Source organism: Aotus nancymaae, unplaced genomic scaffold (genome assembly GCF_030222135.1).
Source record: "Aotus nancymaae isolate 86718 unplaced genomic scaffold, 86718_ANA_hifiasm-v0.15.2.pri h1tg000046l, whole genome shotgun sequence".
Taxonomy (NCBI): domain Eukaryota; kingdom Metazoa; phylum Chordata; class Mammalia; order Primates; family Aotidae; genus Aotus; species Aotus nancymaae.
The window spans coordinates 5,368,593-5,383,195 of record NW_026988460.1 but is presented as its reverse complement, the minus strand read 5'-3'; the positions used below and the strand labels follow the sequence as shown (position 1 = coordinate 5,383,195).

Genomic DNA, 14,603 nt, shown 5'->3' with positions numbered 1-14,603 from the left:
GAGAAGATCCAACTTCACTGTTCCTGATCGCTAGATAATCAGGGTTATGATATTTCCACCAAAAAGAAAAAACAAAACAAAAAACTAAACTTCCTCTTTTGAGAAACTAATTTGGCTTTGCTTATAAAATCTCTTAACTGATGAAGAGGGTGCTTGGCTAAAGATGTGTAAAACGACAACCTAGTTGATTGAAGGATTTTTCAAACCATCTTCAGAATTCACTTGGCAGGGAGTGGATTGGGTAGACAGCCTAAGATAATGTACAAGTTAGAGGAATGTACAGGGTTAGCAGTCATCCGCATCCCCTTCGCCCTGAAGGAACACTTCTTAGCAGCTTGTCCTATTTGCTTCTAGATGTATTTAAAGGAAATAAAACATTTCAGCAATACCTAAGATCTCATTTAACTTTTCCCCTTCCCATTTCTCAGCAGCACATTCCATCAGGAGCTTAGGGTATCCGTTCCATTCCTTTTTTTTTTTTTTTTTTGAGACAGCCTTGCTCTGTTGCCCAGCCTGGAGTGCAGTGGTGCAATCTCAGCTCACTGCAACCTCCGCCTCCTGGGTTCAAGCGATTCTCCTGTCTCAGCCTCCCGAGTAGCTGGGACTACAGGCATGCCTCACCACGTCCAGCTAATTTTTTGTATTTTAGTAGAAATAGGGTTTCATTGTGTTGCCCAGGCTGGTCTCTGACTCCTGAACTCAGGCAGTCCACCTGCCTCGGCCTCCCAAAGTGCTAGGATTACAGGCGTGAGCCACTGCGCCCAGCCTCCATTCCATTTTTATACACTTACATACACACATAGCCTTTTCTAAGAGTATTTCGTTGACAAGTTTAGTATCAAACTATATTGTATCCTAACTACTTCATGCTGTATTTATTCAGACACAATTTTGAAAAAGGTATCATGTTGACATGTATAGATCTTGCTTACCCTGCTAGAAGTATACAAAGTATTCTGTCAGTTGTCAATGAACTGTGCTTGTGCTTATTCATTCCGCTGATGATAGACATTTATGATTTGATTGACTGATTAAGACAGGGTCTCATTTTGTCGCTTAGGCTGGAGTGCAGTGGCGTGAACACGGCTCACTGCAGCTTCGGCCTACCAGGCTCAAGGGATACTCCAACTTCAGCCCCCACCAAATAGCTGGGACTGCAGGTGTGCACCACCATGGCTGGCTAATTTTTGTATTTTTAGTAGAGATAAGGTTTTGCCTTTTTGCCCAGGCTGGTCTCAAACTTCTGGGCTCAAGTGATTCCCCACCCCAGCCTCCCAAAGTGCTGGGATTGCAGGCGTGAGCCACCGTGCCTGGCCTATTATTTTATTTTTAAAGCAATAAACATCTTTGGCATGCACGAGAACTTCTTCAGAGTAAATTTCTGAAAGTAGAATTAGGACAGTTACCTGCACTCACTAAGGTTTCTTGATCCCCAGTTCAGAGCCTGCCACCACTCCAGTGAGGAAGATGTTTGTATGTCATTCTCCTCTCAAGGCGTTCATAGCCTGGTGAGGAGTAGGATGGGGGTGGGGGAAAGGGTGAGGAATAACTCCATGTACAGAACAACTGTGTCCCAGCGGACTGCATTGGTGCTCCAGGGAGGAAGTCATGGCTGCTTGGGCCTGGTGTCTTATAACAGACAGATTCAAATTTGTGTTGTCTCCATTCACTTTGTTTGAAGAGAGATATCCCGCTTCATTGATTGAATGGGGAGAGTCTCGTGTTTAGTTGCAGGTTGTAACAAGATTTAGAGAAGGAAAGTATCAACCAATTAGTGCAGCACTAGTGCAGAGATAGTTCCAGATGCCCAGCAAAGGTTGTCCTGCACACAGACCTGTTTGTGTGCTCTCTCCTGCATGCCTTTTAAGAGGCTAACAGAAACCCAGAGAGGAATGTTAGAAGCCACAGCAAACAAAAATAGCATTAAAAACAAGGAAAATGTAAGAATAAAAGAGAGGAAGGATTTCTGAGTGAATGATGCTTTCAGCTGCTGCCTCTCATCCTGAGGTGTGATATGGAGATCTGTCCCTTGCTTAAGCCTGACAGCTTCTGGGGACAGCACGATTTTTTCAGTCAGTGTGAAAATGGCATCCTCACCAATTGATACCCTCCCCTGGCAGCTGCCTCTCTCTCTCTCTCTTTTATCATTCCTCTTGATCCATCATCCAGAGAATGCTAGAAGGCAAGAGAATGTAAGTTCCAAATAGGAGTTGGTGCCTGTTTTCTATCTTGGTTTATTTTCAAAACCCTTTTTAAACTTTTGAACTGTTGGTACCCAGGGGGCAATGTGCAGGGGAGTTGATAAATAAAGATAATGTTGATATAAGTACAGTTTCTTTCACATGTAACTAGAGAAGCATGTGAGTTTTCAGATAAGCTTTTCGTAGAAAAAATAAAATTTTAAATGTCAAATTTTTTTGAGTGGGGGTAGAGGACACTCCCGTACGGAAGGACTCGTCTTAGACAAGAGACAGACTGATGAAGAGAAAAGCAAGCTGACAGCATGTAGGTCAATTTGACTGAAGATTCTTCTGTTTTTATGAAATGTAACTTCCCTCCTCCTTCTCCTGAAGCCTCTGTTTATTATTGGGATATTACTTTCTTTGTCTGAAACGGTCACTTTCTAATTCTTCCTCAAGCTCATTGAAAAATTGCAAGGGGGCAGTGGTTCTATACCGAACGCAATGTAGATCACTGATCTGGAAGATTCTTCTCTTTTTAAACAAAAATGATGGGGAAAAATTCGGCTTCTTTTACTTCCAAGCATTTTTTGAAAATGTGAGGTTCTGTATTCAGACGAAAGTCAACACAAAGCATCAGTTACACATAAATTGGCTGGGAGCAGTGGCTCATACCTGCAATCCCAGGACTTTGGGAGGCTGAGGCAGGCAGACCACTTGAGGCCAGGATTTCAAGACCAGCCTGGCCAACATGGTGAAACCCTGTCTCTACAAAACATACAAAAATTAGCCAGGCATGATGGCGCGTGCCTGTAATCCCAGGTACTTGGGAGGCTGAGGCGTGAGAATCGCTTGAACTCAGGAGTTCGGAGGTTGCAGTGACCGAAGATCGTGCCACTGCACTCCAGCCTGGGCGATAGAGTGAGACTGTGTCTCAAAAAAAAAAAAAAATTATACGTAAATTAATAAAACAGAGAAGGTGTATGCCTTAGAAACACCCAATACAGCTAACTACCTGGTTATTAGATTAAGTCCATGAAAATTATGAAATAATTGGTTTCATTCATGCCAGTACTGGGTTGAATCAGCCAGGTAATTATATCAGTGACATTTATCTCAATATTATGGTGACATAAACATTTTTTACATACTTGCCCAAAAATTTTTTTCAATGGGTTCAGCCCCAAACCCTCCCAGGAAAACATACACTGCCAAGTGCAGGGTTAAAAATGAAAGCTTATCACATGAAAACGTTTATATATCTGGAAATAATGATCAAAATTATTAACACTACATGAATTAGATTTGGCATCAGTGTTTTGAGTTTTAATTTTTTGTCTCTAGGTTTACATTTTAATTATCTTGCGGTTGACAGATTGATGTGAAACATAGTAGGCATTTGCTAGATATTTTTCAAATTAACAACTGGAGACATTTTTAATTGATCCATAGAGTCATTTATAGAGTTTCATGGAAAGATTTCTCGGTAAAATCAAGGTTTGTAAGAGGTGCAGAGAGTGAAGTGGCTGACTATAGTTATACATAAAATTGCCCTTGCTGATGTTTGACCACAGTGCTTTCTGATTCATTTTACTTACATATTTTAGGTGTATGCATTTCAAAGGTTGAGATGTGGTAAGAGGAAATTTCATTTTGCTCCATCTCAGAAAGTCGTAGGTTGTCAAAAGTTGCAAGCCCCCTTTCCCTGCTTCTGTCTGGGTGAGTGTTGGAAGTATGTTCTATGTGGAATCGGGGAGTTGATTTTTATTGACTTTAGTGAAATACATAGGATTCTAGAACTTTAGGTATACCCAAATAGCTGTGAATTTTGAAACTTGCTTGAATTTCTGATTTCTAAAATGTATGGTGGGAAATAGTGGAATAAAGGGTATTTTATGCTTTTTGTAAGGGTAGTCACCTTTTCTTAAATTTCTGGTTTTTAGTTTTGTTTTCTTCATGACTTGGGAGCTTTAGAGAATGTATCACACTGTGAAGTTGTTTGACTTCTTTAGAGATGTCTCCGGGTGTGTTTTGCATGTACATATACACATATACACATATACACTGACACATATGTACACACATACACACACGGTTGTTAAATTTCATAAACCCAAATAACTCAAGTTCCCTTCCTAATGCAGAAAGTCACTTCTATGAACAGTTGAAAAATAAATATTATAATCAGCGAGGCATCACAAATAACTTTTATGTCTAAATCAAGCTATTAAATGCTTTTTTATTTTTAAGTAGATAGGGGAATAAAATAGCTGTATAGTTCATAAAGTGGTGTGCCATTACTGCCTGCTGTGCCCAAGAATTATGCCAGCTTTTTACACTCATGAAGTAAAAGCGGATTAGAACTGTGGTCAATGTATTATCCTATATTTCTTATTTTGCATTGTATTTCCTTTTTTGAGCACCTTTGTAGACTAAATGGCTACTAATGACATAATTACAATTGTTTGTCACCACCATAATGCGTGATTTCCTATCTCATCATGAAGATGTAAGTTAGATAAAGGAGGAGTTTTGGCAGGAAGACAAAGTGCAGTGATTTATTAAAGGCCAGATGTGGTTGTTAAAAGCTTTTCTGCAGAAGGCACAATTGAGTGATGGGAAATGGGAGCAAAATCACTGCCCACCCAGCCTGTGGTTCGTAGTGTGAGTGACATAGTTGCTCATGGAAGCATGACAAATGAGCCACATGTTTTATTGTTGTGTACAAATTTTATGTTGGAATTTAAACAGGGTGAAAAGGGTTCACATTAGCTTATACCAGCAAAGTAGGTGTTTAAAGGAAACTAATGAGACTAAAGGGCTGGCGATGTTTTCGGCGTGCTTAGTGCTTCATAGCAAGAACTGAAATATCTTACGTTTCTGTCAAGTTTGAAAGAGGGAAAATCCCAGCACTGTTTTTTAAAAAAAAATGAGAGTGGTTAATATGAGAATTCAAAGAAATCAGAAGCAAGTAGAGACAAGATATTGCTTAAGCACTGTTGACATACATATTACACACATCGACTTGACATTATATACAATCAGATTAGATAGATGCTTCTAAGGAAAGAGGCACAATTTCTGGTTTAGCATTATTTGCACACACAAAGCTCTGTTAAAATAATGTTAAGACACTGGAGTGATAGAAGCTACGAGTGATACGAAGAGTGTTTTCAAGCTTTTGGAGGAGGATAAAAAAAGAAAATGGTTATGTCTTAAAAGCTATATTGTGGACAGAAGGTAGTGACCTTTCTGGTTTTCCTTGCTTCCTCTCCTCTTCTCTCTCTCCCTCCTTGCTCTGCTTCTTCCCTCTTTTCCTCTCTCTGCCTTCTCCCTCCTTCCCTTGCATCCCTGTAAAATGTTACATGGAGAACAGTTAAACTGTAGGATTGGGTCTGTCTGTACAGCTTGGGACCTGGAATTATACTAGACATAGAAACTTTCCTGTCTCTTCTGGTGAAGATGGAGAAATTATTCTACATAGTATAAGTTGAAGACATAGAAGGTTTTTAGATTAACTCTGTGAAATCAGTGAGAGCTTTGTCTGGGGGGTTTCCTTCCTTGTCCTCTCAGCTGAAAATACGGGGTCCTCCTGCTGTTTTCTCCCACAGTACTACAGACTTGATAGCTCTTGTAGACTTGACCAAACTTGATGATTATATGTCTGTTTGTAACATTATCAGTTTGACATTTATTTCCCTGTAGGTTCCACAGAGGCAAAAACTATGTCCTCAAGACCTGTCACATTGCCTGGCACATAATGTACATTCAGAAAGTATTTGTTGAACAATCCAAAGAACCACGGGCAGCAATACCTACATTCAGGATAGCACTTGGAAAATCCTAGCAAAATCCATCCAGATAAAATGTTCTCAAATTATAAATGCTTGTCCACATAATCTAGGAGCCGTTTAGATGGCTCTTTTGCAACCCTCTTAAAGTTTGGAACCTTGGAATCCAGTTTGATCTGGTTCTTTCCAAATGGGTTTTTGCTTCCTAAGCTCTATTCATGCAATTCCGGGGACTGCCACTTGATGGCTTAGACAATTTAAAATATAAAGTGGGAAAGGTACATGTGCTTCTAACCCCTCCTGGACTCTCTTGGTTCCATTAAAAAATATATATATATATTCCTTACGACTCATACATTGAACCTTAGACAGAGATGAGTACAGTTGAAGTACAGGGAGTAAAGTTTCAAAGCAATAAAACACTTAGAACCAGGGCTGAATTCCTGGGTATGAGACATGCCCAATCTCACAAGACCTGACACTTGGAAGGGGCCCACGCTCTGCTCTGCAGTTGCTGTCTTCTTAAACATTTTTTAAAATTTTGGACAAGGGGTTCCAAATGTTCATTATGCCATGGGCCCCGTAAACGATGTAGTCAGTCTTAACTGGAATGTGTGTTACTTGAAGGTAAGTTGCTTTCGGCCTGATCTTAGCTGACCATGGCTCCTTTAGGAGTCTTTATGCAGTGCTTGGTAGGAAGCTTGTTCTCTTGGGACACGAGCCTGTGGGTTAAGAGCTTGGCTTTGACTCAGACTTCCTGGGTCAAATCCTGGCTCTGCAACTGGGTCAGTTACTTAAACTTTCCAAGCCCAGTTTCCTCATTTATGAAATGGACACAATAATTGTGTATCTGCTTCCTAGACTTGAGTTGATTAAACTAATGTCCCAGGTGCAGGTCTTAGGGTGGAGCACTCCATTTCTGCTAGGTATGGTTGCAATCATCGGGTACCACATTTCTGGTTACATCTGACACTTATTGAGCTTCCTGCTCTTTGTGACTGCTCCAAAAGTTTCAGGATTCTTGCCCTGCTTTGATGCTCTACTGTTCCAGCACTCAAGGTTTTGTGCAGTCGGGTAGCCGGAGTTCAAGACAAACTGAACCCTAAGACCTGACTCAGCTCTGCCCTCTCCCTCCTCCTGAATGAAGCCCTAGCTGCTCCTTCTTTAAGCCTCCTCTTTCATGTTGGATGATTAATTAATATAGAAAGGATTTGTGTAACTAAACTCTGCATTTTTGTAACCCATCTCTGTTTCCTGATGGGTTCAAAGATGCTTCTTACTCCATATATCATTAAAGAAACCAGTCTTTTTTTCTGCAGAGCATTTAGAATACATTTTAACGTAGCCAAGTCATTCATACCCAACCCCCCCCCCATTCATTACAGGAAATTTGCGCAACATTGACCATATCAAAGGGCTCTGCATTATAAAGAGGAGGATACATTATTGGAGACTGATATGATGTGGGATATGATTCATTCATTCATTTAGCAATTATTTATTGAAGACTTTTTGTGTGCCAGGCAGTGTTGTAAGTACTGGGGATATAGCTGTTAACAAGACTGCCAAGAACCTTGCTGTTGTGTTGCTGGTATTCCAGTAGGTTACAGATACTAAACAAACAGCAAAGAACAGTATCAGAGGAAAGTGCTGTGCAGCGAAACAAAACAGAATGATGGAGTAAGGAGTGCCCCTGGGCCAGTTTAGATGAGGTAGCCAGGTAAGGCTTCTCAGAGGAGGTGATTTTGAGCTGAGGTCTGAATGGCAAGAGGGAGGCAGCCAGGAGCAGCTTGGAGGGAAAAGCATTTCAGACTTAGGGAACAACCAGTGTTCAGACCCTGGGGTAGCACAAACTGGGTGGTTTTGAGGAACAGAAAAAAGATATACAAGACGGAATGCAGAAAGACTCAAGGCAGCAGAATTAGCTGGGGCCTGATCTTACAGACTTTGAAAGCCAGGGTCATAAGACATTGAGCTTTATTGTTCTACCTATTATTTTAATGCTAAAAGGGAACTAGGTATCTGTTCAGTCATGAACCAAATAATAGAATCAGTGAAACGGTCTGCAGATATTAACTAGGGGGAAGTAGATGGTTTTGCCTGGATTATATAGTTTAATTCTTTCTTTCTTTCTTTTTGAGACAGTTTTGCTCTCGTTGCCTAGGCTGGAGTGCAATGGCGGGTTCTCGGTTCACTGCAACCCCTGCCTCTCAGGTTCAAGCGATTCTCCTGCCTGAGCCTCCCAAGTAGCTGGGATTACAGGCATGCGCCACCACGCATGCCTGGCTAATTCTCCATTTTTAGCAGAGACAAGATTTCTTCATGTTGGTCAGGCTGGTTTCAAACTCCTGACCTCAGGTGATCCTGCTGCCTCAGCCTCCCAAAGTGCTGGGATTACAGATGTGAGCCACCACACCCAGCTTCCAGTTCAGTTTTTTAATTAAGAGGCATAATACTGAAAGGAACACTGGGATTGGAGTCCCCAGAGAAATCCCAGCACTTTTGGGATGAGTCATTTAGTTTCTCCAGAGTCATTTCATCTGTAAGACTGATACTACTTTTGACACAAGTTTGGTGTAGTGATGAAATGGCAGCTACCTGACAAATGCAAAATGATACACAAAATACAAAGTTGCTATTACTGATGATCCTTCCATTTGATCCCTTATCTATTAAAAATATCTATTTTTTAAGTGACAAAAATGCATCTTTGTATCCATTGAAGAGACTTTATATCCTACTGGGAGAAAGCTAGCAGACAAATTTATGGTGGTATAGTTACCTTCTTCCCTCATTGGTTCCTAGGCACTTCATACAGATAACCTGTTTGACCTTCTTTTCTAAGGTCTGGGATGTTAGTAAAGAACAAATGACCACTGCCTATGAAATTCTTCCTTCTAGATTTCTTATTCCATCGCTGAACTGGATTTGAAATATGGGGAGGCTTCAAAAGGAGAGTTTTCTGTTGGTTTTAAAAACTTGTCTCTAAAGAGGACTCATCATTGTTCTTAGAAAACAAAAATCCTGGACTTCTTAAAATAACTGCTGATTGCTTTGGAGTTGGGCTGGTGCATATGAACAATTTACATTCTGCACGTTGGGAGCTGTTAACTCTTCTGGAAATTGGGGCTTTTTTGTGGACATCGTTGATGCAGGCGTAGTAGGCTTTTGTTTCCATCTGCTTCTCAGAAACTCTTGCTCTGCCCCGCAGACATTTGTATGTGTCAAAGAAGAATATGGGGCTGGGTGCAGTGGCTTCTGCCTGTAACAATGGCTCTTGCAGTGGCTCTGGCACTTTTTGGGATGCTGAGGCTGGAGGATCACTTGAGTCCGGGAGTTCAAGACCAGCCTGGGCAACATAGCAAGAGCCCATCTCTACAAAAAATTTTTAAAAATGAAAAAGAATCAGATGGGATAAGAGAGACCATAGGTTTAGTTCTCCAGGAGTGGTTTTCAGGAGCCATGTCAGTGGCCCTAGAGAATCTGAACTTTGAAATGTTAAAACTTCTTTGATCTCATAGACACCCTTTCGAAAGATTATCTCAGATTACTGGAAGATTTTCCTGTTAAGTTTTAGAGAATTTTGCATTCTGCTTAGAAATCATTTTTGAGTTTTATTAGAACATTTACTAGCAATAGTGCTAATTATTTCAAATATGACCCTGGAAATGGGCTATGTCAGCTTGAAAAGACTATTTTTAACAGAATTTGGTTTTAAAGACAGGTTTTATAGACATTATAGTAATACCATTGTTATCTAATTAGCATCCACTGTGTAAATGTATGTGATATTAGAGAAGCAAGTATACATAAAATTATACATTTTATGAGTTTTTTTTTATTATGAGTCTTCTACAGTCATCAATACTTAACAATGTGAAATGTGGCCTTAGACATTACATCATGTAAAGACCAGGAGACAAAAAAAAAAAAAAAAACCTGACGATCAATTTTTGATTATAATAAAGTTTTAGTATGAGGCATTTCTGAATATGTGTCATGAATATGAGTCATGATTTTCACACCAAACCTGACCTATTATGATTATGCTTCAACTTCATGGGGTTTTCAGTATTTAAATTCTAAACCTAATTCTAAGGTTTCAAAATGATTCACATTCAAATCTACTTTTATGTTTTATAATTAAATAAGAAAATATTGCTTATACCTACATTTTTACTATTCTTGGGCATATTATAATTATTTCTTTAATTTCACCAATAAAAGAGCCCATTTCTTCATTAGTAAATTACCAGGCTATCTTAATAAAAATATTAGTTTGAATGTGGCTTGCCATCTCAAAGAGTCATTTCAGTTTGGAATTTTCTCACTTTTTTCATTTGTTCCTTTTGTAAAATGTGAAGATACTTTCTAGGTAAATTAATCTCTTCCAAATGGTAAAATAATTTCCTTCTTGGAAAGAGTTATTAGAGTCTTATTCTTAATAATCTTAAATACCACTTATGTTAGCATGAACAATACATGAAAAAAAATTACACTAGTTAAAAAAAGAATGATTGTGACCTAGGCCAAATGCATTGCAGTTATATGTTCATGGAAAAGTGAGCTCTCTACTGGGAAAAGCATGATATGGATGCCCATGAAATTTCCAAAGTTTAAGTATTTTTGTAAATTAGGTTGTTCCTAGTTAAACAGGTGGCTTTAAAGGCTGGTTTCACTGTTGTTTTAATCATAGTTTAGTTACCATGGAGAAATATGCAAGTTAGCATTTATACACAGAAGTGAAATTTATGCTGCATAGATAATAGCCTAAATTTAGCTTGACTTAAGTTTACCACTTCCTTTTTTTTAAACAAAAAGAATAATAATATATCACGTATATCCATTAACAAGTTAATTTCTTTAGACACTTCTGTTGTATTTTTAGAGAATTTCTTTTCTTAAACCTTGGGCACCTCTGTCACTGTGACCTCTTCCAGTGCTGAGTGTGATATAACGTATTACATTGGATTTGCTCTAATTGTGTCACCCTTAGGTTTAATAAAACGCTTTGCTGAGTTTAAAATCAGTTATGTGGTGAAAAAGTAATGTTTGGACACGTTGCATCTAGTTCAGTTTTATAAAGGACCATTATTTTCTATTGAAAATCTTTAGGAAATGTGCCATGCTGACAGGACCAATCTGATTTCATAACCCAACAATAATTTTGATTAGATACGTTTTCTAAAGAAAATTCGGAAACAGGTCTGTTTCTAATGAACTGTTTTGATCTTAATGGCTTCTTAACTGAGTAATAGATTTTCCACTCTGAATGAAGATGTTCGTCTGTGCGGAATCCTGCATCGTGAGCTGTCTTTCCTGCTTCCCCAGTACCCCTGAACGAAGGCTAAGTTTTCAAGGACAAATGTAGTAAAAGTGTCCTGATCCAACATGAGGTCCCCCAGCACAGAGAGAGAGCAGCAGATCCCTTTCAACACCAGCTGTTCTCACAGATATAGATTGCTGCAGTGAAATTTTCTTAATATAATTCAGGAAGCTCTAGAGAATTCTCCAAAACAACTGTGCCAACAAGGAAAATGTTGAATTTTTCATCAGCTGCCCAATGCTGAGAGTTAGTGGGCAATCCGTTCATTCATGACCAGATGTTCAGTGTAGTAACGCTCCGCAGTTAACTTGAACCTTGTGGCCTGTTTACCATTGGCTGCAAGGACATTGGCAGCAACCTGGCATTGGAGAATTGAGGCCCGCACAAGTGAAAGACCGAAGTGTGTGTCTGTGGCTTCCTGGTTTTCACCAGCGACCAGACAAGGTAGGGAGTGATGAAAGAAAGGAAAGACATCACATCAATCATTTTGGAGGTGGGAGAATTCGCTATGTGATTGTGTCTTGGGGGAACAGTAGACAGATTCTTAAACTCCTTTTTATTTGGAAAGAAAGGCAGTCTTTGTTTATTTAGTTAGGCAGATTTTTCAACCTGTGTCTAAACCATGAAACTTTTTGTAGGGGCAGTAGGCATGGGTGGTTAAGACAATAAGAAAAAGGTTTCTAGATTTAAACTGGAGGAAGTCGATAAAGTTGACTCTTAATATTGAAACGTGACAAGGTCCAATCTAGAATTAGAAATATGTGACACTTTTGCTTTAGGTAAACGTTATTATTACAAGTGAAGAATGCTTAGATCTTCCATTCATACGGATTCACCATTTCCTTATAGATGTTTGGAGGTTGTGACGTTTATGTGAGCTGTTTGAAGCAATGATGTTCAGTGGGGGGGGAACTTAGATGGAGCAGGAGTTTTTAAACAAACAATTTGATTTCTTACTTTGAAAAGGATTTTTCCTGCAAATAATTAACAGCGTTTGATTCTGGATTTGCAGCAGGCCAGGCATGGGAAGTCAGGGTTTGATAATGTAAGGCTTGTCTCAGATGAAGGGGCGGGGGGCTCTTCTCTTCCTGCCTACATGGCACTGCACAAGAATTTGAACTATTTCTTTCAAAGCAGCATGCACAAAAAGTTTTTTAAAATCTTTCTTATTTAACCATTTTTAGCTTGCGACTTAAATGGTGCCATGTCTATAAGAAGTTGGCCTTTGTTTACTTGAAACTGGAACGAATGTTATCATGGAATAAACCTTTTGCTTTTTGGAGACTTGGATTGTTTTTCTCTTCCTATAGAATTCTTGACTGCCCCCCACCAGACACACATACACACACACACACACACACACACACACAACTGATGCCTATCCATGAGGCACAACTGTACCTTGCGGGACCTTTTAAGCAGAAGCCTTGCAGTAAGGATATTTGCTTTGGCGGAGCTTTCTGCCTTTGGTTTACAAAGTTGCAGTGAACACTTCCTTTGCATTTCCTGCTTACAGAGAAGGTGGGTTGCTTGTCACATTGAGATATGGAAATTCCTCATGACTCCATTTCAGCCTGAACCTCGTTGGCCCTTAGAACCCCACTGTTGAAGTATGTGTTTCTTTTGTCTGGGTGATTTTTTTCTTTTTTCTTTTTCTGAAAAATCCCTTGGCTTGTTGGCTTGGAAAGAGGTTTGAAGTTACAGCAGGTCCTGACTTAGGGCTGCTGGATGCAAGGTGAAGGCATCGCATTGTTTTCCTGGATGCAAACTTGCTGATAGAAAAGCGAGAACCAGTTTACAGTAGCTCTGACACTACTGTTACCTTTCTGCAGTCCTCTCCAGCTGCTCCAAGCCCTTCCATGCCTTCACCATGCACACAGTTTGTTCTTGGGTGTGAAAGCAAACAGTATTTGAGTTGGCAGTGACTTCTCTTTCAGTGGAGTTTGCTGCCTCGGCAAGAAACCGCAGCCCGAGCTTTCTGCTGCTGAAGGTTTCCACTGGCAGGATGGCCTTTTCCCACATTTCCTTGGTTTAAGGAAACAGATTTTTGAACTTTTTTTTTTTTAAAGACAAAATGCCAACATTTAACAGCTGGAGTCAGTATAATTTATGGTTTTCACTTTATGCTCTTGTGGATGTATAAAAATTAAAAATCCACAATTATTGTTGAATTGTACAAGTTTTTGCAAAAAGAGTGATTAAAAATAGACCCTCTGATATGGGCATTCAAGAAAGTCATTGTTACCTAAACAGGTATTCTCAATTATTCTATCTTTAATGGTTTTTAATTGTTGTAATTTACTCATATTCTCTTACATCTCTCAGAGATGTTTCTGAAAGCTCTTTGTTTTTTCTTTGAGGAGCAAGTAGGAGTTTGTTCATTTGAACCACTTCAGTTTTTTTCCACCTGATTTTATTTCATTATATTTGTTTTGTACATGCCATTGTGTTCATCCTCACTTCAGGTAACCCTTATTGCCACAGCAGTTATAAGAGCAAATCAGTCATAAACCTGTTACCTGTCAAGATGATCCTGTGCCAAGAGGAACCCATGTGTCGCTCATGAAGGTGTGATCCAGGCCTCTGTGAGCCACAGAAACTCCCTTGTAGGAAAGCCTCGGTTTTCCTACAATTTCCTTTAGGTAAAATTTATAACACGCTCCTCCCGCTGCTTACACATTTAGCCTATGGAGTCCTAATTGATTGGAGGCCTCACTGCATTTACACCACTTCAGAATCAGGAAATGAATGTAGTCAGCCAATAAAAAGTGATGGAATATTGCCTCAAGGTAGGTAATATTTATGTCCTATCAATATACAAACAGTAATTTTTTTTGGTTATTTAAAAATTTCTATTGATAGAGATAAAGATTCTGAGAACCTTTGTTAACATCCCCCCAAAGCCACACCTTTAGTTAAAAAGTAGCTCTGACATCTTTGTTATCTTGATTTCTCAGAAAATAAAATAGGAAGTGAAAAGGCCATTCTCCTTGATACAGTGTGTTACTATAAAGACCATTTGCTGTACATGTTAGATTTAGGGTCAGAACATTAGCTGTGATGGATAACTAGGGACAAAATTTTTCTTTTCTTTTAAAGGATGGTGGCAGTTAATCATTTTTATCTGCCCGCCTTGTAGACTTGATTAGATTTATTATGTACGCCGCATGTTTATGGCATTTTTATTATATGTTGTTAATTTGTTGTAACTGCCACTACAGTTTTTTCTTCTTCCCTTTTTCTCCCTTGAGCACCCTTGAAAGCAACTAAGTGTTACTTTGTGCTTTAGGAAACTTCATTTAATTT

The 14,603-nt window shown here is 39.3% G+C and overlaps 1 protein-coding gene across 6 annotated transcripts in view; it reads left to right on the top strand.

The window, feature by feature from the left end:
* FOXP1 (forkhead box P1) overlaps positions 1-14,603 on the top strand; it is a 635,379-nt gene that overhangs the window by 181,610 nt on the left and 439,166 nt on the right. Inside the window, exon 1 of one of the 6 annotated variants that reach the window (XM_064361898.1) lies at positions 11,727-11,741. The exons of the other annotated variants lie outside the window; for them this stretch is intronic. The gene's annotated coding sequence lies outside the window, so the exon portion shown is untranslated. Of the gene's footprint in view, positions 1-11,726; positions 11,742-14,603 lie in introns of those variants that run through there. 6 annotated transcript variants of the gene reach the window in all.